Genomic DNA, 26,270 nt, shown 5'->3' with positions numbered 1-26,270 from the left:
AGGGCGCGGAGAGGCGGGTGATGAGGCCAAAATGGCGCCTGGCGACGGAGAGTGGTCAGTTTTAACGCGCTGTTGTCGAGGGTTGTGATGGCCGAGGGAAGGCGAGTCGTCCCGCCCGCCGGTCGGCCGTTACCGGGGTAAGTTTTTGTTTTTTTTTTGCAAATTTCCGGCCGAGGGTTTTGTTTGTCAGGTCAGTTGTTTAATATAAATCTGAGATGGACTGTGTGTTTGTGTGTGTATTTTTCATTGAGCAGTTAAATGGAGTGAGGCTACAGATCCCACACCTGAATGGCCAGCCTGCTCTTGTTCCTGTGAAACCTGTTTTTACAAGTTTACCAGAATTCCTCCGCAATAACACCTAATGGCGATGGATTAATAAATATGGATGATCTGTCCCAAAGGCAGGGCTCACTCTGCTCAAATGGATTGGATGGGGATGTGTGTTTCTCAGTTTACAGTTGGTTGACTTTGGTGTGTGGTACTGCATTCACATGAAGCCATAGCAATGTACAGTGCAGAACCAGACCAATCCAACTCTTCTAAGCTGACAAGATAATCTAAATAAATGGCTCAGTGGTAGCACTGCTGTCTCTCAGTGCCAGGGAATGGGTTCGATTCCAGCCTTGGAAGCAAGCGAGGGCTGGAGATCACAGTTGAGAGTGTGATGTTGCAAATAGTTTTAGAGAACAACTCTGGGACACCTGCACCAATTAAACCCACCACCCTGTGGCTGAACACTTCACCTCTTCCTCTCACTCCCACTAAGAACATGCATGTCCACTCTTGACTTGATTCCAGACTTGGGTGACTGTCTGTGTGGAGTTCGCACATTCTCCCTGTGTCTGCGTGGGTTTCCTTTGCATGCTCTGGTTTCCTCCCATCGATCCAAAGATATGCAGAGGTTAGGTGAATTGGGTGCACTAAATTGCCCAGTGTTCAGGGATGTGTAGGTTAGTGGCATTATTCAGGTAAAAGTAGATAAATAAGTGAGTAGGTTTGGGTGGGATAGTCTTCGGAGGCTTGGTGTGGACTTGCTGGGCTGAAGGGCATGTTTCCACACTGTGGGCAATGTTTGATTTGCCAGCACTTGGCCCATATCCTGGTTAATATTTTCTCCTTCACATACCTATCCAGAAGCCTTTTAAATATTGTAATTATATCAGCCTCCACCACTTCCTGTAGCAGCTCAGTCTGTACACATACTAACTCATTAAGTCTCGTTTGGATGCAGCCTAACACATGGTTGTGCAGCTGGTGTAGGAGGGAGGGCTTCAGATATGTAGATAATTGGGATGCCTTCTGGGAAGATGGAACCTGTACATCTGGAAGGACACCAATGTCCTGGGTGGAAGGTTTGCTCAAGTCATTCGAGAGGGTTTAAGCTAGTATGGCAGGGGGGTGGGAACCTGAGCTGTATACCGGAGGTGAGAGTTGATGCAGATGAGGCAATAGCAAGAGGTAGACCAGCTAGTGGGAAGGACTTTCCTGGGAAAGAACCAAGGAGTCAGTTAAAATGTGTTTGCTTTAATGCAAGGAGTATCAGGAATAAAAGTGATGAACTTAGAGCATGTATCAGTACCTGGTGCTATGATGTTGTGGCCATAACAGAGACATGGGTTTCTCAGGGGCAGGAATAGTTGCTGGATGTTCCAGGGTTTAAAACATTTAAAAAGAATAGGCAGGGGTGGGGGGGGGGGGGTCGGGGAAGAGGAGGGGTATAGCACTACTAATCAGAGAGGGTGTTACAGCTACAGAAGCTTCCATTGTCGAGGAAGATCTGCCTACCGAGTCAGTATGGGTGGAAATTAGCAACAGCAAGGGAGCAGTCGCCTTGTTAGGGGTTTACTACAGGCCCCCCAATAGCAGCAGGGAGATTGAAGAAAGCGTAGGTCGGCAGATTTTGGAAAAGTGTGGACGTAATAGGGTTGTTGTAATGGGTGACTTTAACTTTCCCAATATTGACTGGAACCTCCTTCGAGCAGAAGATTAGAATGGGTCTGTTTTTGTAAGGTGTATTCAGGAGGGTTTCCTAACTCAGTACGTTGACAGGCCGACGAGGGGAGAGGCCATTCTAGACTTGGTGCTTGGAAACGAGCTAGGGCAGGTATCAGATCTTGTGGTGGGAGAGCATTTTGGTGATAGTGACCACAACTGCCTCACATTGTACATAGCTATGGAGAAGGAGAGGATTAGTCAAAACGGGAGGATATTTAATTGGGGAAGAGGAAACTATGATGTGATTAGACGTGAGTTAGGAAGCATGGACTGGGAGCAATTGTTCCATGGTAAAGGCACTATAGACATGTGGAGACTGTTTAAGGAACAGTTGTTGCGAGTGATGAATAAATATGTCCCTCTGAGACAGGCAAGAAGGGGTAAGATGAAGGAACCTTGGATGACGAGAGCGGTGGAGAGTCTTGTCAAAAGGAAGAAAGTAGCTTACATAAGGTGGAGTAAGCTAGGGTCAAGCTCAGCTCTAGAAGATTACAGGCAGGCGAGGAAGGAGCTCAAGAATGGTCTGAGGAGAGCCAGGAGGGGGCACGAGAAAGGCTTGGGAGAACGCAAAGGCATTTTACACTTACATGAGGAATAAGAGAATGGTCCAAGAAAGAGTAGGGCCGATCAGGAATAGCATAGGGAACTTGTGTGTGGAGTCTGAGGAGGTAGGGGAAGCCCTAAATGAGTTTTTTGCTTCTGTCTTTACGAAAGAAATGAACTTTGAAGTGAATGAAACCTTTGAAGAGCAGGTGTGCATGCTGGGATGGATAGAGATAGAGGAAGCTGATGTGCTGAAAATTTGTCAAACATTAAGGTTGACAAGTCGCCAGGCCTGGACCAGATTTGTCCTTGGCTGCTTTGGGAAACAAGAAATGCGATTGCTTCGCCACTTGTGAAGATCTTTGCATCCTTGCCCTCCATTGGAATCATACCTGAGGACTGGAGAGAGGCAAATGTAATTCCTCTCTTCAAGAAAGGAAACAGGGAAATCCCCGGCAACTACAGACCAGTAAGTCTCACATCTGTCGTCTGCAAGGTGTTAGAAAGAATTTTGAGGGATAGGATTTATGACCATCTGGAAGAGCATGGCTTGATTAAATGCAGTCAATACGGTTTTTGTGAGGGGCATATCATGCCTCACAAACCTTATCAAGTTCTTTGAGGATGTGACTAGAAAAGTTGATGAGGATCGAGCTGTGGATGTGGTGTATACAGACTTCAGCAAGGCATTTGATAAGGTTCCCCATGGTTTGCTCATTCGGAAGGTCAGGAGGAATCGGATACAGGGGAACTTGGCTGTCTGGATGCAGAATTGGCTGGCCAACAGAAGACAGCGAGTGGTAGTAGAAGGAAAATATCCTACCAGGAAGTCAGTGGTGAGTGGTGTTCCACAGGGCTCTGTCCTTGGGCCTCTAATAAAAATTCCAAACAGTAATGACTTGGGTGAGGGGATTGAAGGATGGGTCAGCAAGTTTGCAGATGACACAAAGGTTGGAGGTGTCGTTGACAGTATAGAGAGCTGTTGTAGGCTGCAGCGGGGCATTGATAGGATGCAGAGATGGGCTGAGAGGTGGCAGATGGAATTCAACCTGGATAAATGCGAGGTGATGCATTTTGGAAGGTTGAATTTTGAAAGCTGAGTACAGGATTAAGGATAGGATTCTTGGCAGTGTGGAGGAACAGAGGGATCTTGGTGTGCAGGTACATAGATCCCTTAAAATGGCTACCCAAGGGGACAAGGTTGTTAAGAAAGTATATGGTGTTTTGGCTTTCATTAACAGGGGGATTGAGTTTGAGTCATGAGGTCTTGTTGCAGCTCTATAAAACTTTTTGGTTAGACTGCACTTGGAATACTGCGTCCAATTCTGGTTGGAGAAAGTGAGGACTGCAGATGCTGGAGATCAGAGCTGAAAAGTATGTTGCTGGAAAAGCGCAGAAGGTCAGGCAGCATCTAAGGAGCAGGAGAATCGACGTTTCGGGCATAATCCCTTCTTCAGGAATGCCTGCTTGGCACACCCTTCTCATTCCTGAAGAAGGTCCTGAAATGTCGATTCTCCTGCTCCTTGGATGCTGCCTGACCTGCTGCGCTTTTCCAGCAACACATTTTTCAGTTCCAGTTCTGGTCGCCCTATTATAGGAAAGATGTGGATGCTTTGGAGAGGATTCAGAGGAGGTTTACCAGGATGCTGCCTGGACTGGAGGGCTTATCTTATGAAGAGAGGTTGACTGAGCTCGGACTTTTTTCAGTGGAGAAAAGGAGGAGAAGAGGGGACCTAATTGAGGTATACAGGATAATGAGAGGCATAGATAGAGTCGATAGCCAGAAATGATTTCCCAGGGCAGAAATGGCTAACAGGAGGGGTCATAGTTTAAAGCTGGTTGGAGGAATGTATGGAGAGGATGTCAGAGGTGGTTTCTTTACACAGTTGTGAGAGCATGGAATGCGTTGCCAGCAGCAGTTATGGAAGCAAGGTCATTGGGGACATTTGAGAGACTGCTGGACATGCATATGGTCACAGAAATTTGAGGGTGCATACATGAGGATCAATGATCGACATATCATGGGCTGAAGTGCCTGTTCTGAGTTGTATTGTTCTATGTTCTCTATGTTCTAAATCTTTCCCCTCTCCCCTTTGAACTTATGTCATCTAGTTCTGGGCTCTCCCACCCTAGGTAAAAGGCCTTATCTATTTACCCTATTCATACTCCTCTTAATTTTATCAACCTATAAAGTCACCTCTCAGCCTCTGATGCTCCAAGGAAAATAGCCCCAGATTATTCAGTCTTTCCCTATATCTCAAACACTCGTTCCTGGCAACATTCTTGTAAATCTCTTCTAACCCTTTCAAGTTTTGCAACATTCATATGACCTCTCAACTTCTACAATCGATGCACTGCCCAAGGTAAGTATACCAGATGCTGCCTTCACTCTCCTACCTTCCTGTGATTTCACTTTGAAGAAACTAGGAACCTGCGTGTCAAAGTCTTTGTTCAGTAATACTCCCCAGGAGCTTACCATTAAGTGTAAAAGTTAAGTCCTGCCCTGATTTCTGTTTCCAAAATGTAGCACCTGTTTAGAACATAGAAAAGTACATGCCCTTTGGCCCACGATGTTGTGTCGAGATTTAATCCTACTGTAAAATATAGTATCTTAACCTATGCACCCCTCAACTCACTGCTATCCCTGTGCATGTCCAGCAATCTCTTAAATGTCCCCAATGACTCTGCTTCCACCACCACAGCTAGCAACTCATTCCATGTATTCACAACTCTCTGCGTAAAGAACCTTTATACCTTCCTCCTAATATCTTCAAACTATGACTTCTCATACCAGTCCATTCTGCCCTGGGGAAAAGTCTCTGGCTATTAACTCTATGTATTCCTGTCATAATTTTGTACACCTTGATCGGGTCTCCTTTCTTCCTCCTCTCCAGAAAGAAAAGTCTGAGCTTATTCAGCCTTTCTTCATAAGACAAGCCCTCCAGTCCAGGCAGCATCCTGGTAAACCTTTTTTGCAGCCTCTTCAAAGCCTCTGTATCTTTCCTCTGTAAAGCCTCTGTATAGGGTGACCAGAATTGGACACAATATTTCAAGTGTGGTCTCACCAGGGACTTGTAGAGCTGCAGCAAACCCTAACGGCTCTTAAACTCGATCCCCCTGTTAATGAAAGCCAAAACACAATATGATTTCTTAACAACCCTATCCACTTGGGTGGCAACTTTGAGGGATCTATGTACTTGCACACCCAGATCCCTCTGTTCCTCCACACTGCCAAGAATCCTGTCTTTAATCCTGTATTCAGCATTTGAGTTCGACCTTCCAAAATGCATCATTTTGCATTTATCCAGGTTGAACTCCATCTGCCATTTCTCAGCCCAGCTCTGCATCCGGTCTGTCACGCTGAAGCCTGCAACAAACCTCTATGCTATTGCCAACACCTCCAACCTTTGTCATCTGCAAATGTTCTAACCCACCCCTCAACCTCCTCATCCAAGTCATTTATAAAAACTACAATGAGCAGAGGCCCAAGAACAGAACCCTGCGGTACCCCACTCAACACTGTCCTCCAGGCAGAATACTTCCCATCTACAACCACTCTCTGCCTTCTGTCAGCCAGCCAGTTCTGAATCCAGATAGCCAAATCTCCATGTATCCCACACTTCCTGACTTTGAGTGAGCCTACCATGGGGAACCCTATCAAATGCCTTGCTGAAATCCATATACACCACATCCGCTGTTCGACCGTCATCGACCTGTCTTGACACCACCTCGAAGAGCTCATTAAGATTTGTGAGGCATGACCTGCCCCTGTCAAAGCCATGCTGCCAAATATCCTGAAATCCTGTCCCTCAGAATTCCTTCCAAAACTTTGCTGACCACAGACGTAAGACTGACTGGTCTGTAATTGCCAGGGGTTTCCCTATTACCCTTGAAAAGAGGAACAACATTCACCTCCTAACAGTCCTCCAGTACTTCTCCTGTGGAGAGTGAGGATGCAAATATCCTCGCCAGCAGTTTAGCAACCTCCTTTCTTGCTTCCCGGAGCAGCCTGGGATAAATCTGGTCTGGATTAGTGGTGCTGGAAGAGCACAGCAGTTCAGGCAGCATCCAACGAGCAGCGAAATCGACGTTTTGGGCAAAAGCCCTTCATCAGGAATAAAGGCAGTGAGCCTGAAGCGTGGAGAGATAAGCTAGAGGAGGGTGGGGGTGGGGAGAGAGTAGCATAGAGTACAATGGGTGAGTGGGGGAGGGGATGAAGGTGATAGGTCAAGGGGGAGAGGGTGGAGTGGATAGGTGGAAAAGGAGATAGGCAGGTCGGACAAGTCCGGGCAAGTCAAGGAGACAGTGCTGAGCTGGAAGTTTGAAACTAGGATGAGGTGGGGGAAGGGGAAATGAGGAAACTGTTGAAGTCCACGTTGATGCCCTGGGGTTGATGTGTTCCGAGGTGGAAGATGAGGTGTTCTTCCTCCAGGCGTCTGGTGGTGAGGGAGCGGCGGCGAAGGAGGCCCAGGACCTCCATATCCTCGGCAGAGTGGGATGGGGAGTTGAAATGTTGGGCCACGGGGCGGTTTGGAATCGCTAAAGGTAACTAATGGGTGAGTGGGTACCTGTTTGACATTAAATGTCGCTGTTCAGCGTGGGTAAATAGAAATTGTTTAGGATCAATATGGGAGAACAGGGAAATGAACTTCCACCTCGGAAAATGATTATCTCATTGAGAGAGCAGACCATTCCCTTTCTCAGCAGGCAATGGGATAGTCTGGAAGATGCTGAATGGAAATTTACAATTCAAGATGATCTAATTAAATACAGGCTCTGAGCTACAGTGAGCCAGTGGCCGCGTGGGAAAGAAGAGCTCTAGAAGTCCACATAATGTCCGGAGGACCGGGCTTCAAACCTCACAATGGTAGATGGTGAAATTGGAATTCAGTACCAATTGGTAATTAAGAGTCTCATGATAACTATGGAACCAATATTGAATGTAAGTGGAAAAAGCCCATTTAATTCATAAGTATCCTTCAGGGAAGGAAGTTGCTGTCCTTACTTGATTTGGCCAACACGTGACTTCAGACCCACTCAATGAGATCGTGGCTAATCTGACAATCTGATTACCTCTGAACTTTCCTCTGGACAAGTAGGGATGGGCAATGAATGCTGGCCTAGCCAGTGACACCCACATCTTGGAAATACATTCAAAAAAGATGTGATTTGGGCTAATATTTAACTGTTGCCAAATATCTAACAGCAAACAGAGCTTGGAATAAATTGAACGTTTCACTATTAGTCAGTGTTGGGGGTCTCAGCAGGTCCCAGCTTGAACTTCAGCAGTTTAGAGTTCTAGGGAGAGTCATAAAGCCCTCTAGTGTCAAAGCTGACTTCAAAGCTCTAAGTCCACATTTAATGCCTTATCATTTTATGATTTACAACTTCATTTCTGTGCTGTTGGCTGTGTAACCAAAATATTTCCTCATTCCAACTCCGACAGCATTCTGATAGTGAGCCTCTGGGAATTCACAAAGAGAGAACCCAGTCATCATTGGAAATTAATCTACTAGAGCTCCAGTTTAAAATATACTCAACCGGTCAGACTAGTGAGTCTCGTTCCTCCATTTGTAACCATGACACCACTAATATTCTTGAAAGAATACGTCTTTGTAATCCTGTGTCAAGAATTGGGAGTCCTCTTTAACCTGTGTTAACTCAGTATGCCACATTTGGCATTTCTTGGATGACATGAGACCTTATCTAACTATCACATCAACCTGCCTTCTGCAAATGTACATAAGCCTTGTTATAAAAACAGAGCGGTCATGACAGTCAAAGTTTTACTGAAGTCAAAGATTTATCGTATGCGCCCCCCCCACCCCCCACCCCAGCATTCTCAATGCATTGTGTCAAAAATAAGGAGGTTCTGGTTTCAGAAGGAATGAAAACTAACCTTCAAATGGAGGTGGGCAAGGAGACAGCAGGTATCCGACTTGTGAGTAGCTGTGCTGAGGGTCTGAGCCAAGGGAGATAGACAGCAGGTTGACACAGCATTGATGACCAGAACCCCTCTAATTAGAAGCATTCACAGGAGCAGGGGAGGGAGGGGAAAGAAAGTCCAAAAAGCTGAGCCACACCATCAGCCTGAGAGGAAAACAAAGGATGTTGGTACCAAGACCACCAGAAGAGGGACATGGCTGTGCACTGCCCCTACTCTTCCATTCTCCAGACCAATTCTGCGACTGGGAAAATTGTTTTCATCTGTCACGTATTGTATTTTTCCTAGTAACACATCAAAATTGCTGCTTCTCAAACTTTCGAAATATGATAGCTAATCTCAGCAGTTGATAATTTATAGCAAACAGTATCGTGTCCTGCTGGTGTTGATCAGTGTGGAGATAAAAGACTGAGCCAGGTTCACTGTCTGCTCCCTGGGTATGAAGGCAGGGAACCCATGTCTGTGAGCTGTAGGCTGATGCTTCGTTCTCTCTTTCATCTCTGAATATAAATGTCATGGCTTTGACATCCTGAAACACAGATAAGATCCATGACTGCTCAATTAGCACAGGGACAATCGTGGGCCATTACAATTGTACTCCTCTGCCAATGAAGAATTGAGAGTATGGAATTGTGTGGCACACCGAATGCTCAGTACGAACCTGAGATATTACTGGGTCGTGAAATTAGATGTCCCGAGGCTGTGTTGGGCTCTCGCTTTCTGTGTCAGTTAGATTGTACGGAACGTACGTTCCTACCTCTTGCCATTCAGAGTCATGTACATGGCCATTTCCTAGTTATTCAGAGTGATGTTACATTGTCATCTTTTGCCATTTGGAGCCATTTGCAACATCACATTATTCAAAATCAAATAAGAACATTGCAACTGGAATTTGGACTACTCCCTGTAGTTTTTTAAAAAAGACTGACAACAGATTTTACCATTAAGGGATGATTTACATTATGTTGTTTCTGGATATGATGCGATCACTACATTGTCTTGAGTGGCATTTGACTGTGGGGAATGGCTATGGGTCGCCATATGGGCATTACTGACTGTGATGTAAAGAGTTTGTATAAAGGAAGGTTTGTTTTCCTTTGTTCAGAGTGATCTTTGACACCGCTTCGCAAGCTGTGAGAAGTGTGTTAAAGGGTTTCTCCAGAAAGCAAGTGCTGTATTGTGCTTAATAAAATTTTGGCTGTTTACAGAAGTTGGCATGTTGCAGTTGCATCAAGTGTGTAAGAATCTCAAGGGAAAAAAGAACCAAACATTTGTTGACAGCAGTAGGATTCCAACATACAAGAAACTTCCATCATGAATGCTGGTTACGTGAAACTGATGGTCCCACGAGGTAAGATTTACCTTCATCTCTTTCCTTAAACTACAGTTGACTCTTCTTCCCCAAGGACTCCATGGTAATGGAATCTCTGACTTAAGTTATGCACTTGCAGGCTGACGAGTTTGTTTTCAGATTTCGAAGTTGCTGAGAAAAGGGAGGTTAGTGTCCCCTAAGGTTTGAGGTTCCGGTGCATAGTACATAAGATTAAAAAAAAACTCCTGTGTCTGTTTCAACCATCTTGCCTTAGGCCGGATGTTAAGAGGGGCAATCCCTCAGGCGAAGTGTTTTTTTTTGCCTTGAGCAGTTAAATGGAGTGAGGCCACAGATCAGCCTCTACCTTTTTTGAGGGGCTGAGTGGCCTGTCCTTGTTCCTGTGAAACCTGTTTACACATTTACCAGAACTCTGCAGTAAAACATAATGGCGATGAATTAATAAGGATGGATAATCTATATCAATGGCAGGGCTCACTCTGCTTAAACCGCTGGGATGGGGGATGTATATTTATCGATTTACAGTCACTGCTGATGGAGTCTGGTATATGGTACTATATTCACATGAAGCCATAGCGATGTACAGTGCAGACAGAGACCATTTGGTCCAACTCTTCCAAGCTGACAAGATTATCTAAATAAATGGCTCAGCGGTAGCACTGCTGCCTCACAGCAGCAGGGAACGGGTTTGATTCCAGCCTTGGGAGAAAGTGAGGGCTGCAGATGCCGGAGATCAGAGTCAAGAGTGGGGTTGGAAAAGCACAGCTGGTCAAGCAGCATCTGAGGAGCAGGAGAATTGACGTTTCGGGCATTTTTCCTTTGTGAGGAATGAGGCTTGTGGGTTGGAGCTGAGGGATAACCATGAAGGGGTGTGGGTCTGGGTGAAAGGCAACTGGGAATGTAATAGATGAAGGGGATAGTTTAGAGAGGAAGGTGGAATGATAGATGGGAAAGACAATGGACAGGTTAAGAGGGTGGTGCTGTGTTGGAGGCTTGGCACTGGGATAAGCTGAGGGGAGGGGAAATGAGGAAACGGGATCACAGAGGCAATGGTGGCTCCAGAGCGCTGATAAGTGTGGGACGGGAAATATTTCCCTAGTGATTGGGGCTGTTTGTAGGTGGCAGAGGATGATGCGGTGTATATGGAGGTTGGTGGGGTGAAAGGTGAGGAGGGGGTGTGTTGGGGAGGTGGGGTGCTGTCCTTGTTGCATTGGGAGGAGTGGGGCTAAAGTGCAGAGTCGTGGGAAGTGGAAGCGATGTGCTGGAGGGCATCATCAACCACATCAGAGCCATAGAGATGTACAGCACGGAAATAAACCTGTCGATCCAACCCGTCCATGCCGGCCAGATATCCCAACCCAATCTAGTCCCACCTGCAAGCACCTGGCCCATATCCCTCCAAACCCTTCCTATTCATACATCCATCCAGATACCTCTACCACTTCCTCTGGCAGCTCATTCCTTTTGTGTGAGGGGAAATTGTGGCCTTTGAAGAAGGAGGCCATCTGGGATTTTCTTTGGTGGAATTGGTCATCCTGGGAACAGATGAGCTAGAGGAATTGGGAGTAAGGGATGGTGTTTTTACAGGAGGCAGGGCTGGAGGAAGTATCATCCAGGTAGATGTGGGAGTTGATGGGTTTGTGATTGATGCAAAGGATACAGTTGATGACGTTTGTGAAAGGAAAGGTTTGCGTTGCATACAGTCAATGGTATTTGTGGAGGTACAGGTTTGCAGTGGAATCGGTAGATGACAGTTGTGGACAGCAACAGATACAGTGCGTGACATTTGTGTTATAACAGATACCCCTCACTCTACCCCTTTCCCTGCCACTGCAGGAAGTGCAAAACTTGTACCCACACCTCCCCCCTCACCTCCGTCCAAGGCCCAAAAGGATCCTTCCACATCTAACAGAAATTTGTGTACCTCTACAAATGTCATTAACTGTATCCGATGCTCCCAACGTGGTCTCCTCTGCATTGGGGAGACAGAACACCAACTTGCGGATCATTTCAGAGAACAACTCTGGGACACGAGCACCAACCAAACCACACCACTGCACTGTGGCTGCATCCTCCTCTCCATCCTGGCACCTTCTCTCCCCTTATCAATGGGACAAAAATCTCAGCAAGGGACCCAGCAATCACTTCCCTAGCTTCCTACAGGGTTCTCAGGCACACCTGGTCAGGACCAAGGGATTTATCCACCTCTGTACATTTTAAGATGCCCAGCACCTCATTTCAGTAATATGGAGGTTTTTTTAAGATGTTGCTATTTATTTCCCCACGTTTAATGTCTTCCATATCCTTCTCCACAGTAAACACTGATGTAAAATACTCTGTTTTGTATCTCCCTCAGAACTGATGCTTCTGACCATGTTGCACTCCCCTCAATACTGACCCAGTGAGAGTGCAGCATTCCCTCAGCACTGACCCTACAGTATGCACATGGAATACTATGTGCAGTTTTGCAACCCTTCTCTGAGGAACAATACCCCAGCATTGTGGGCAACACACAAATGCTTCACTCTGCTGATTTCAGATCTGGACGGTCTGTTATGAGGAAAGGTTGAGTAGGTTGGGCCTGTATTCATTGGAGTTTAGAAACAAAATAGGAAACCTTCTTGAAACGTACCAGATTCTTCAGGGACTTTACTTACTTTACTTTTACTTACTCACTGTGTGGAAACAGGCCCTTCGGCCCAACAAGTCCACACCGCCCCGCCGAAGCGCAACCCACCCATGCCCCTACATTTACCCCTTACCTAACACTACGGGCAATTTCGAATGGCCAATTCACCTGACCTGCACATCTTTGGACTGTGGGAGGAAACCGGAGCACCCGGAGGAAACCCACGCAGACATGGAGAATGTGCAAACTCCACACAGACAGTCGCCTGAGGTGGGGGTTGAACCCAGGCCTCTGGCGCTGTGAGGCAGCAGTGCTAACCACTGTGCCACCGTGACTTAATAGGGTAGATTTGGAGATGTGACCTTACAGGAAGGTGTAGGAATTGGGGACATCATCTCGCACTAAGGTTTCACAATTAATACAGTAAAGAGGAGGAATTTTCTTCCCTAAGATTCTTGAACCTATGGAAATCTTCACCTGTTAAAGGTTGGTCATTGAGAGTGTTCAAGGCTCAGATTGACAAACTAAAATCTGTAGGCATATCGCCGGATCTGGGAAAAAGGCAGTGAAGTGGAATTGAGGAATACCAGATTAGCCATCATTGAGTGCTGCAGCACACTTGATAGACAGAATGGCCTACATCTGCTTTCATTTGGGAAAGGTGTAGAAAGCAAGTGAATGAGGCTGTGGAATTGGGATTGTTGGGGATTGCCTCATAGATGTTGGGAGAAAGTGGGACATTGGAAGTTGTTCAGGATCAATATGGGAGAACGGGCCCACATAACGTCTTGGCTTCAAACCTCACTATGGCTGATGGTTAAATTGGAATTCAGTAAAAATGTGGAATTAAGAGCCTCATGATAACTATGGAACCAATATCGACTGTCAGCGAAAAAGCCCATTTAATTCACAACTATCCCTCAGGGAAGGAAGCTGCTGTCCTTATGCGGGTGGACGGGCGGGTGCGCGCTCACACTCTGTCTCTCTGTCTTTCCCTCGTGGCTTTCATTCCCCACCTGCCTCCCTTGCTCCCTCTTCGTCCTCGCTCGTTCCCTCAGAGTCCTGTCCTGCTCCCTCGCACCCCCCCCCCCCCCCGACCTGCTACGCTTGCTCCCTCTGAGTCCTCGCTCGTTCCCTCGCCCCCTTTCACAAGTAGATTGTAAAGAATTTACATTCCTACCATTGCCATTCAGAGCCATTTACATGGCCGTTTTCTAGTTGAGAGTGAAGTAACATTGTCATCCCTTGCCATTCAGAGCAATTTGCATCATCACCCTATTCAAAATCAATGAGAAGATTGCAGGTAGAACTTGGACTACTTCCTGTAGTTCTTCAAATGAAGATTCACAACGGCTTTGACCATAGAGGAATGATTTACATATTGTTTCTGGAAATGATGTGATCACTACATTGTATCTTGAATGGCATGCGACTGGGGGTGGCTGAGGGTTGTCTTGTGGGCAGTACTGACTGTGATGTACAGACTTTGTGTAAAGGAAGGTCTATTTTCAGTTGTTCAGAGAGTTCTTTGACACAGCTCTACAAACCCTGTGAAAAGTTTCTCCAGAAAGCTTGTACTGTGTTTAATAAAATCTTGGTTGTTCACAGAAATTGGTGTGTAAAAATTTCAAGGAAGAAAGAACCTAACATTTGGTGGTCACGGTGGGATTCCAACATACACAGAACTTGCTTTTGGTCATGACCTTTTAATGACAACCGGCTGATCAGATCAGGAGACACCTGCAAGTCAGGAGAGAAACTGGAGATGAAAACAGTTCACAACTGGCAATAACCGAGCAATGAAATGCAACTGGGCCAAAAGAGTTTGTGTTCTTTCTCATCAGGACCTTTACTACGACCACCCAACTCTCCCTGTCTTGTTCGCTGTCAGGACAGTAGTACCCCTCACTGTCCTGTGCCTACAGAAATTGCCTACCCACGACAGAATAGTAAGTCAAGCCATTAGGAGTTTTGTACAGATTGGAAGATTGGTGGCTCTGGACTCTTCCCTTGGCTATGGGTTCCTGGGAGCTCTGTCGCTCAGAAGAGCGGGGAGAGTGATGACAGCAAAGTACTGAAATCACCTCGTTTGTGGGTTAACCATCCTGGGAAACAGTACAGAGAGGGGACTAGATGTAGTTAATTGAGAATTGGCAGAGTTAATTATCTACACATAATAGGCTAGATATGTGGTAGACGATCTGTTGGCCCAGCAAGGTGGGGGTGCATGTACAATAATGAGGGACAAATGATTCATCCAGGTTACAGATGAATTGTTCAACATAACCCATGTCATGCAGTCTGTTCGGAACCAATTGAATAATTTTAGACAGGGCCCTAACAACAGATGTCTGGCAAGGGTGGCTACTGTGAGGATCCTGGGGATCCTATCTACTGCATGGGCTTTTTGTTGTTGTACGTTTTGTGTCAATAACTTGCTTTATTTCTGGCTGGAAAATACTTATACGTTAGTAGCGCCTTTCTCATCCTCTGTCCAGGTGGTTATCATGGAATGATAAAAGGTGGGAATGAGGTATTAAAGGGTTGATTTGCTCTGTGGACCTGCAGGAGATTGGATGTCCCGACTCTGGGGTGGGATATGTCTCTCTCACAGGTAGATTGTAAGGAATTTACATTCCTATCTCGAGCCATTTACAATACCATTTCCTAGTTATTCAGAGTGAACTTACATTGTCATTCTTTGCCATTCGGAGCCATTTGCAACCTCACTGTATTCAAAATGAATAAGAGCATTGCAGTTGGAATTTGGACTACTCTCTGTAGTTAAAATAAAGATTCACAACAGGTTTCACCATTAAGGGATGAGTTCCGTTAATATATTTTTTCTGGAAATGATGTGATCACTACATTGTGTCTTGAATGGCATGTGATTGTGGGGGGTGGCTGGGGGCTGCCTTATGGGCATTACTGACTGTGATGTGAAAAGTTTGTAGAAAGGAATGACTGCTTTCCTTTTGTTCAGAGATATCTTTGACACAGCTCCATAAGTCCTGCAAAGGGTTTCTCCAGAAAGCTTGGACTGTATTGTGCTTAATAATGTTTTGGCTGTTCACAGAAGCTGGTGTGTTGCAGTTTCATCGTGTGCGTAAGAATCTCAAGAAAAAGAACCTAACAAACACACCATCAAGTTTGCAGTCCCTTGTTATCGATGACAGTGCGGCGCTGTCTCAATACTGACCCTCTGACAATGGGGCACTCCCTTGCGCCTGCTTTACCATTCAGTTAACTCTCAACTTTTGAGTGACCAGAGCAGCTATTTTTTTCTCTGTTAAGTAAATGTCCCCTGATGTTGAAATAATAAGGAAACACAAGAAAAAATATCTTTCTCAGTATGACCTAGTCACCATATCAGTGGATTGAGTTTAGTCACCCCTTGCTCTTCTAAACACGAGTTTATAAGGCCTGGACTATCCAACCCTCGCTGATGTACTGACATTCTTATTTCAAGTGTCAGTCTAGTAAACCATCTTTGTTCTGTAACTTTCCTATTTTCCTATTCAATTCCCCTCATTGTGGACCAAGATATTCTACTATCTTTTCTGACTATCTGCTGCACTTGCATCGTAATCTTTTGGGATTCATACACAAGAACATACAAATTCCTTTGAATCTCTGAGCTGTGCAGCCTGTTCACATTTGGAAGATTTTGTTTATTCTTCCTGTGACAATGGATGATTTCATGTTTTCCCACTGGATCTTCCATTTGCCAGATCTATCGATACCTGTTTGCCCCCTTCACATCAGACTGAACCCTGGACAGTTCTGTATAATTTGAACTACGATCCTGAGAACATTCACTGGGTCTCTTGGAATAATAGTTTAGTGGTAGAACCACCACTGATGACCGTTTGATGTTTACTACTTGGGCTAGTTTGGTGTTTAACCCCATTTAAGATTTATTTAAGAACGAAGAGGGAACAGGGTGCTATCTCCACCAGCACAATGAACCTGATTCCCCTCTAATAGAACACAATATCCTTGACTGTTGTGGCTCATATACTTTACTTGGCTGATTAACTGTTATGCCTGAACAGCTACTACTTAATTAACTACCTTAAAATTCAATTGAATAAAAGGCACATTCCATCTCTTCAGCAGGCTGGATTGCAGTGACAGCTCAGGGGATAAAATTAGGCTTCAGGCCTACAGCCAAGCAGGACTTGGCTTCACTGTTGAAAATCTGCCTATTCCACTATACATTGATCAACGTTAAAGGAGAGCGAATAAGAAAATCCCCAGCCTATAAACTTTGAAAAGCTACAACCGTTTGTGGAAAATCTGTAACAATTACCTCAGAAACACGGCCTGCTCAAAGAATGGAAGCATGCCAGATATTCAAACAAATTACTATCCCAACATTTCCAGTAAACTAAACCAAAGACTGAGTTACTGTCTGCTAAGGCTTATTGTGCAATTTTTTTTTGACTGTGATTTTACAAGGAAGTTGGCACCTTAATAATCACAAATCGTTACCTTAATTCTTTTAATGGAGTATTTACTACTTTCTGGATTGTCATTTTCAGTGGAATCATACATGAAAAAAGAATTTTTAAAAAAATTTTTCTGCGTTCTGCAGGCTGATAGAATTGCGAATAAATGTATGCATAAAATCTCGTTACCACACATTCAATCCCTGACATTCATTTATGATGCCATGAGCAAAGGATTGTGCAAGTCACAACAAGGCTAGAATCCTGTTTTGAACTTTTGTTTCCATAATGATATAATCAACTTTTCTGTATATGTAACTTGCATTGACATGTAGCTTGTGAAATATGTAAATACTAAAATTTGTATCCCATGGCCGCAGTGGCCTCTATGGTAAGTAAACCTGATGACTTAAAAAGAAAATTCAAAGGCACATTCCAGCAGGAGATTTGATATTCTCTTACCCACTGCAGCCAAATCAGTCTCGCTCCCATGCCGCTGCATTCTCTTTTGCTCCTGTGCGTTTGCTCAATCCCGCAAACTGTGTCTCAGTCCCACGCTCAGTCTCTCTGTCTCGCGCTCTCCCCACCTCGCCATATCCTCGCTCTCGTTCGTTTGCGCTCTCACTCACTCTGTCTCGTGCTCTACCCCACCCCCCCACCAATGCGCTCTCTCCCTCTCACAGGTATATTGTGAGGAATTTACATTCCTACCACTGCCATTCGGAGTCATTTACATGGCCCTTTCCGAGTTATTGAGGTTGAAGTTACATTGTCATCCCTTGCCGTTCAGAGCTATTTGCATCATCACCCTATTCAAAATCAATAAGAAGATTGCAGGTAGAACTTTTATTACTCCCTGCAGTTATTCAAATGAAGATTTGCAATGGCTTTGACCAGAAAGGGATGATTTAGATATTGTTTCTGGAAATGATGTGATCACTACATTGTATCTTGAATGGCACGAGACTGGGGAGTGGCTTGGGGTTGTCTTGTGGGCATTACTGACTGTGATGTAACGATTTTGTGTAAAGGAAGGTCTGTTTTCAATTGTTCAGAGAGACCTTTGACACGGCACTACAAGCCCTGTTGCAGTTGCATCAAGTGTGTAAGAATCTCAAGGAAAAAAGAACCTGACATTTGGTGGCTGTGGTGGGGTTCCAACATACACAGAACTTGCAGATGGACTGACGATGTGATTGTCTGAGTGCCTGTTGCATCAGATGGGCCCACGAGGTAAGATTTACCTTCATGTGTCTCCTTTAACCTACCAGTCAGTCGACTCCTCTTTCCCCTTGGACTCTGTGGTGAAGGAATACCTGACCTAACTTACGCACTTGCACATTAACGAGTTTGCTTTCAGAATCCTAAGTTACTGGGAAAAGACAGGTTGGAATCCTGTGAATAGTGTGTTTTTAGGCTCCGAGGCATAGTGTATAAGATAAAAAGGAACAACTTGTGTGTCTGTCTCAACCATCCTGCCTTAGTCTGGTTGTTAAGAGGGGAAATCCCTCACGCGACAGTGGAGATGCAAGAGGTGGAGATGCAAGATATTAGACTTTCTTATAGAAATAAGTCAGAAGTTCAGACACTTTTTAAACAAAAATGGACAGACATTCGATAAGTCAGGAATTGGGGCCACTTTGCATCGGTTATGCCGGGTTGACCCCCAAAATGAGAAATGATTCAGACACCTGTCAGGATGCTTAAATAAAAAGTTGGGAAATGAAATTTGGCTGCTAGGAGAAACTTGAGGCATAGATAACTGTTTAAGTGCCGAGAAGGCAGTCTGGAAATGAGATATGGGGACTAAATGGAAACTTTAATATCTGGATGGAGAAGTACTGCAGAGGTAATTATGAACACATCTCAGCAGGCTAGTCGGGAGAATAATTCCATCAAAGAAGGATTGGAGTGTGTGATAATTAGGAAAACCCCAAGTCTTGGCAGGTGCTGAAGAGTCAGTGTGAGGATTATGACATGAGTAAAGGAAACTAGGAAAAATTGAGGAAGTGAAAACGAAATAAGGAATCGTGAGATGAAATGCTAAGCTGAACTTTCAAGTGGGAATAAATTGAGGTATCTCTTGACATGTCTGGTCTGCCAATATTGTTCCAAAACAATGGCATCAATGACCAGGAGAAGGATTAGCAAACTTGGTCTAGTGGCCTACCATGTCAATCCCAATACCGTAATAGCCCTGCCAGCGCCCCACCACATCAGCCTCAGTTTGAGAGCCAGCAACAATTATCCCCACCATACCCTCTGACTCTGCCCGCCCCTCCACAACCTGATCCTCAGCTCCAGGGAAATGCTGACCATCCCCATCCCGACCACAACCTGACTTTGGTCATTTCACCGACCTAGTCACTTTCAGAATCCGAACAAATACCCAGAGAGAGCAAGGGACTCACCCTTTTGAGAGACATAGGGCACAGAACAATTTGTCCTATAACACTGACGCAGACAGTAGTCCTGAACATGATGAGCCTCAACATTACGACCCCAAAGACAAGGGATGGCACAGAAAGGATGTAAAAGGACCAGTTGATCCAAGTCCTTCACTAAAGAGGAAAGGGAAGGATTCCCATAAATATAGACAAGAGTTCCCAATTCTGATGGTCCCTGACCCAAACCCTGGAGTCGCGGGCGAGGCCGCTTTGCAAGTTCACAGTCCCTTGGAAAGCCTGAGAGATGAGCTTAATTATGTCCCATGTCCCAAACTGAAAAACAAACCCGGAAGATTTTCTAGATTACAGTTTTAGGCACTATCCAAACTTATCAGGCCACTCCTCAGGATCTTTTCAGTTTGTGTTGTTTGGCATTGCTCCCGAAGGAGGGATTTCGATAGAAACCTAGTTAGAAGGACAAAATGACTGGCTGGCCTTTGGCGCTGTTCCTCAGCCCAGGGACAAGATCCAGGCCACTGGGGCCCTCTTCAAAGGACCCTGCAACAACTGGTGAATATAACTAAAGTGTTAGAGTGCTGCTGGTAGCAGGGGGAGGTGGGTTCAAATGTCTGGGCTCGGTTTGGTTTCACATACGCCACCTATGCAAGTGACACTGCTGAAATTGCAGGGAATCCCTTACCCCAGTTTAATGTGCTACTGTTGCAGAATATTCCAGAAGGGTTTGCTACAGCTATGAGGACCAACAGTATGGATTGGCCAGACAGCACCCGTCCGCAAATGAGAAGGGCACTCACTTATTAATGGAATAGCATTAAAGACTCTAAATAGACTATGGTCAAATATGATATGGTACAACGTCCCCTTCGTCAGCCCCGTCACGGGGGTTCCAAAACGCATATTGTAGACCTGATCAATGCATATAGTCATGTGTATACTGTTCACCCCGATGGCCCCAGTGGTCCTCTTTTTATCAGTCACCCTATGCCCCTTTGTCCCCTTTCCACAACTACAATAGTTGCTACCTGCCCCATCTGCCAACACAAGTCAGCGCAGGGCTATTTTTAACTATGGCACCAGGAATCATTGGCAACGAGAATGCCTGCAGGTACAGCAAAAATATAGACCCTAAAACAAGAGACCACCTTTCTCCATCAGTAACCCTTTCTCAGTCTGACTCTCCACCCTTCAGATTGGCCCCATATTGACTATGGGTCACCTATGCAGTTCATCCCTGAGGATGAACTGATGGTCTGCTTGACTGTTGAGGCCAACAAAATCCCCTTTGTGATTGATACGGATGCCACAGCCTCTCTGCTTGGAATGTCGTGTGTGCGTCAACACCGGTTGAGGCTCTCAGCCACCTTTATGAACCTTAGTGGCCTAACTGGGGCTGAGACACCATTTCCCTTGACAGGACCACTAACTGATCAATTTTGTCTCTAGAGCTGTACTGTCCCAATTTGCCCAAATCCCTGATTTAGGGATTAACTGAGCAGGAAGAGATTTGTTGTGTCCCCTCTGAGTTGAAATTCTTTTCCTTGACGGAGGCAATACTATTAAAACCAACATCACTAATAGACAATTGCCCTCCCCCACAAAAATGGTGGGCTGTTGATTTGAGGCTAGAGGATTTTACTCCTCCCGTACAAGCCCCCAATCTCTGCTGTGATTCCACTGAGCTGGCAGTCACCTTTGTTCCCTTCCTGGGATCGACTGTCACTATTTCTATTATGGGTTGCACTGAAGATTAGGAGGAGTCTGGCCTCTTGGACGATCTGTCCACCTATGGCATCAAGCAGGGTTGGTTTCTCTCCATAATACCTTGTCTGTGAACAACGGATATAAAGCTACGATTCTGGGATTCTTAGCAGACTGTTTACAGCAGCAGTCAAACTCCAATGTCACTGACGTGCCCCAAAAGCTGACCGAGGGGAAATTTAAATTATCATTCCAGCCCCTTCACCGTAGTGGGTGTTTTTTTGCCACCATCAACCCTGACATGATCCCTCAGAAGAACCCTTTCCTGATATCTGATCAGCCTCTAAGCATGGAGTAGGGTCCACCCCCAGAGAGCCAATAAAGATCCAGATTATACCAGGGTCGAAACTGCCTTCAATACCTCTATCTCCTAAGACCAGAAGCAATAAAAGGGATATCATCCTTAATAAATTTGTTCTTCCTACAAGGTGTTATATTTCTCTGTCATTCTACCTGTCCCAAAGCCAGGATGCCCAGAGTGGAGATTAGTATAGGATCTCAGGCTGATCAATGGAATCGTCCAGCCTTTACACTTGATCGTGCCAAAACCTGCGATGATTCTTCACAACATCCCTGACAGTTCCTGTATTTTCACCCTGATTGATCAACAGCCTGCTTTCTTCGCTCTCCATTTAGCAGCAGATTCCCGATACTTGTCTGTTTTTATCTTCAAAGGTCAGGAGTGCACTTGGACCTGCCTCCTTGAGAGACTTGACAATTCACCCAATCTATCCTTGCAGGTATTGTACCGGCAGCTTTCAGAGCTTCAGTTCCTGGGCAGCTCCGCCATTGTCCAATATGTTGTTGATTTGCTCCAAGCTAGCCCTTTGGAATCTGCTATCATCACAGATGCCAACTATCTCCTGCACTCCCTCCATTCCTGGGTGAGTCAGCACAGCCAGCTCAGAGTCACATTCCTGGGATCCTTGCTCAGTGCTTCTGGCTGACAGTTAACCCTGGAACATATTAGACCCATTCTAGCGACCCCTCTGCCTACAAGCCCCAAGCAAATGTGTGCCTTCTTAGGCCTAGTTAACTACTGCCGACAGTAGCTCCTGCACATGACGTTACTCAGCAAATAGTTAGCTTCTTTGGCTTCGAGCAAGGTTTCAAAGACCTTCACCCTGAATGAAAAACATGACGTCAGTTGTCACTGAATTAAAAACTGGCCTTGGCAGTGCCCCAACATGCAGAAGATCATTGTTTCACAGGCCCTTCAAGTTGTATGCCAGTATCCAAGAGACTGTGCAACTGACATCTTAATACAAACCCATGGGGATTGCTAGTGACCAGTGGCCTATTACTCAACTTGCTTTGACCCTGTCACCATGGGCTTCCCACCCTGCTCCTAAATTCTCCCCGCCATCTATTCCCTTGTAACAGCTGGTTCCAATATTACTGTTCAAAAACCGCTGATTTTTATTCGTCACGTGCTATTGTAGCCCTCCTGACTTTCCACCCAACCTGCACAAGCTCGACTTAGCCATTATGAAGTATCTTTTCTCATTAACCCCCTTCTGACCTTCTATGACTCAACTGTGAACCCGGCGACCCTTCTACTTACCCTTCCAGAGGAGCTCTCAGAACCCCCACATGATTGCCTTTTGCGCAAACATTTCTTAACCTCCCTTCAAGCAGATCTTGGAGATGCCCCATTATCCACACAGGATCTTTCCCTCTTTTAGTGGCTTGTAGTTCTTTGATATCACCCTTAGGAGTTCCCCATTCAGAGTACGCAGTTGTGGACCAAACAGACACCTTGGAATCAGCCTCCTTCGATACCCCAGTATCTGCTCAGAAAACAGAACTCTTTGCTCTAACATGGGCTTGTATCCTGGCTACAGGAAAATCAGTAAATCTATACGTGGACTTGTGGTATGCTTTTGACATGGTCCATGACTTTGGCTAGCTACGCTTGCGGTGCAGATTTCTGATGTCCTCAGGAATACCTATTCAGATCTGACTCTGTCCAGAATCTCCTCAGCCATCCTCCTCCCCAAGCAATTGGCCACAATCAAATGTGCAATGGACAACACCAACATTTGGCAATGCCAGAGCTAACTGAACTGCCAAAGACACAGCAATTCTATTGTGTCCTGTGGGAACCGGCAGATCACCTACCTCAAACAGGCATACCAGACATTGTCACTGTGTAGCATTTACAGGGGGCTGCCCCTCACCCAGAAAAACAAATATGGAAGATGTGAGGGTGTTTGCACTCTGTCTCAGAAGGCCTCTGGATCACCCCAGCTGGCCAAGTATGTATACCTGATGTTTTATTCCCAATGCTGATTAGCTGTGTTCATACTGATACCCACCTTGGCAAGGAGGGATAGAGTAATACCATAATGCGTATCTGGTGACACCTCCGACAGGATGAGGCAGCCCAAAAGCGTGTCCAATCATATTTAATATGTCAGCTAAATAATGCCAGTCGGGGGTGGGGTACAGTGTGTAACAAGGAGATCACCCTTGCCAGGTGGTCCGTTTGAATGTATCCAGCTTGATTTCATTGAACTGCCCCATGTACGTTGTTAGAAGTATTGTCTAGCTGTTATTGGCATACTTAGTAGATGGATCGAAGCCCTTCCGACCACTAATAATAAAGCTTCAATGGTGGTAAAATGACTCCTGACTGAGATCATACCGAGGTTTGGAAAGCCTCAACAGCTTAGTTCAGACAATGACCCCCACTTTGTAGGGAAAATCAACACTAAGCCTTGTGAGGATCTGTATATCCAGCAGCAATTCCATTGCCCTTACTATCCTGAGGCAACAGGAGTAATGGAAAGGGAGAACGGGATTCTTAAAACCAAACTTACCTTAATATCACATTAGGAGTACCCTCCACTCGACCACGGGACTATTGGCAGCCTAAATGTATGCCTTATCCAGTAAGACCCCTTGGAATGCAAACACAGACCCACCCACCCATGTAAACTTAAATAGTATGGGGGTGGAAATGCAGAGATATATTCAGCAGCTTACATCGTCCCTAAAGTTTCTCCTCTCATAGGTAAAGCATATCTTTGGACCGCCACTGGATCAAGATTCAGGTGACTAGAGTGAGCCCCCCAGACTACAAACAGGAGAACTCGAGTTGATCAAAGACAGAGATCACCCCAAGCTTGGACACCCGCCGGAAAGGACCGTTCCAGGTTCTCCTGCAGACATCAGCGGCAGTCAAAGCCCAAAGCCCATGTCACTGGCTCCTCCTGAGTGACTGTAAATGATGGGCCCCTCAGATGGCCTAAAGACTGCACTCGCATTCGACGGAATTATGGCCACCATTGCAGTATTAGGCAGGGAGGACAATTTGTTTGTCTTTACCACTGCCTGGCGGTGGGAATGCTTATTTTTCCCCAGCATCCATGTCGTGAGTGTGCAGGTGTCGGACACAACGAAAAGCAAGAAGTGTGTAAATCTTTATTTATATTTCACCATCAGGAAGAAAGGAAAAAACAGAGTGGCCAGTGTTACAATTTGCTGTGATCCAATGATCAATCCACTTTGTTTCTTGGGACAGGGATGAGGCTGTGTGTGTGCTTTCGTTCCCACAAATATATCTTGTGCTCAAATACTAGGTGGCTGCTGGCATTGACAGATAAACAATGGAATGTTCACCTGCACCTGTGACCAGGAAAGATGCTGAAATGTTGCTGCAGGAAGACAACTCATTTGTGAGCATTGCAACGGAACCCATGTGAGCTCAGCCTTTTGATCATGACCTTTTTATGATTACCAGTTGATCAGATCAGGAGACAACTGCAAGTCAGGAGAGAAACTGGAGATATAAACAGTTCACAACTGGCAATAACCGAGCAGTGAAATGCTACTGGGCCAAAAGAGGATTTGTGTCGTTTCTGAATGAGACCTTTACTACAACCACCCAACTCTCCCCATCCTGTTCGCTGTCGGGACAGTAGGACCCCTCACGTCCCATGCCCACAGAAAGTGCCTACCTGCCACAGAATAGTGAGCCGAGCAAATATCAGGAGTTTGTGAAAATTAGAAGATTGTTGACTCTGGGCTCTTCCCTTGGCTATGGGTTCCTGGGGGCGCTGTCCCTCAGAAGAGCGGTGGGAATGATGGCAGCAAAGAATGGAAATTACCTCGTTTGTGGGTTAACCATCCTGGGAAACAGTATAGAGAGGGGACTAGACGTAGTTAATCGAGAATTGGCAGAGTTAAGTCTCTGCACATAACAGGCCAGATATGTGGTAGACGATCTGTTGTCCTAACAAGTTGCATGTACAATAATGGGGGACGAATGATTTACCCAGGTTACAGATGAGTTGTGCAACATAACCCATATCATGCAGTCTGTTCAGAACCAATTTGGATAATTTTAGACAGGCCCCTAACAACAGATGTCTGGCAAGGATGGCTACTGTGAGGATCCTGGGGATCCTATCTACTGCATGGGCTTTTTGTTGTTGTTTGTTTTGTGTCAATAACTTGCTTTATTTCTGGCTGGAAAATACTTATACGCTAGTAGTGCCTTCCTCCTCCCCTGTCCAGGTGGTTATCATGAAATGATAAAAGGTGGGAATGAGGTATTAAAGGGTTAATTTGCTCTGCAGGAAATTGGATGTCCCGTCTCTTATATGTCTCTCTCATCGGTAGATTGTAAGGAATTTGCATTCCTATCTCTTGCCATTCAGAGCCATTTACAATGCCATTTTCTCATTATTCAGAGTGAACTTAAATTGTCATTCTTTGCCATTCAGAGCCAGTTGCAACATCACTGTATTCAAAATCAATAAGAGCATTGCAGTTGGAATTTGGACTACTCCCTGTTGTTCTTAAAATAAAGATTCACAACAGGTTTGACCATGACGGGATGATTTCCTTTATATATTTTTTTCTGGAAATGATGTGCTCACTGCATTGTGTCTTGAATGGCATGTGACTGTGGGGGATGGCTAGGGATTGCCTTGTGGGCATTACTGACTGTGATGTGCAAAGTTTGTATAAAGGAAGGACTGTTTTCCTTTGTTCAGAGAGAACTTTGACACACTTCCACAAGCCCTGCAAAGTGTGTTAAGGGGTTTCTCCAGAAAGCTTGTACTTAATTCGTTTTGGCTGTTCACAGAAGCTGGTGTGTTCCAGTTTCATCAAGTGTGTAAGAATCTCAATAAAGAAAAAGAACCTAACAAACACGCCATCAAGTTTGCAGTCTCTTGTTATTGAATCTCTGATAATGCAGTGC

The 26,270-nt window shown here is 45.3% G+C and overlaps 1 long non-coding RNA gene across 1 annotated transcript; it reads left to right on the top strand.

Annotated features, from left to right (window-relative positions):
- On the top strand, positions 1 to 26,229 carry LOC140468537 (uncharacterized). The gene is made up of 4 exons (XR_011955681.1): positions 1 to 137; positions 9,691 to 9,833; positions 17,948 to 18,125; positions 24,075 to 26,229. It is a non-coding gene; the product is annotated as an uncharacterized lncRNA (long non-coding RNA).
- Positions 26,230 to 26,270: the final 41 nt, after the last annotated feature.

This window comes from Chiloscyllium punctatum, chromosome 47 (genome assembly GCF_047496795.1).
Source record: "Chiloscyllium punctatum isolate Juve2018m chromosome 47, sChiPun1.3, whole genome shotgun sequence".
In the NCBI taxonomy this organism is placed as follows: Eukaryota; Metazoa; Chordata; class Chondrichthyes; order Orectolobiformes; family Hemiscylliidae; genus Chiloscyllium; species Chiloscyllium punctatum.
The sequence above is the reverse complement of the archived record's forward strand: the minus strand, read 5'-3'. Positions and strand labels throughout refer to the sequence as shown.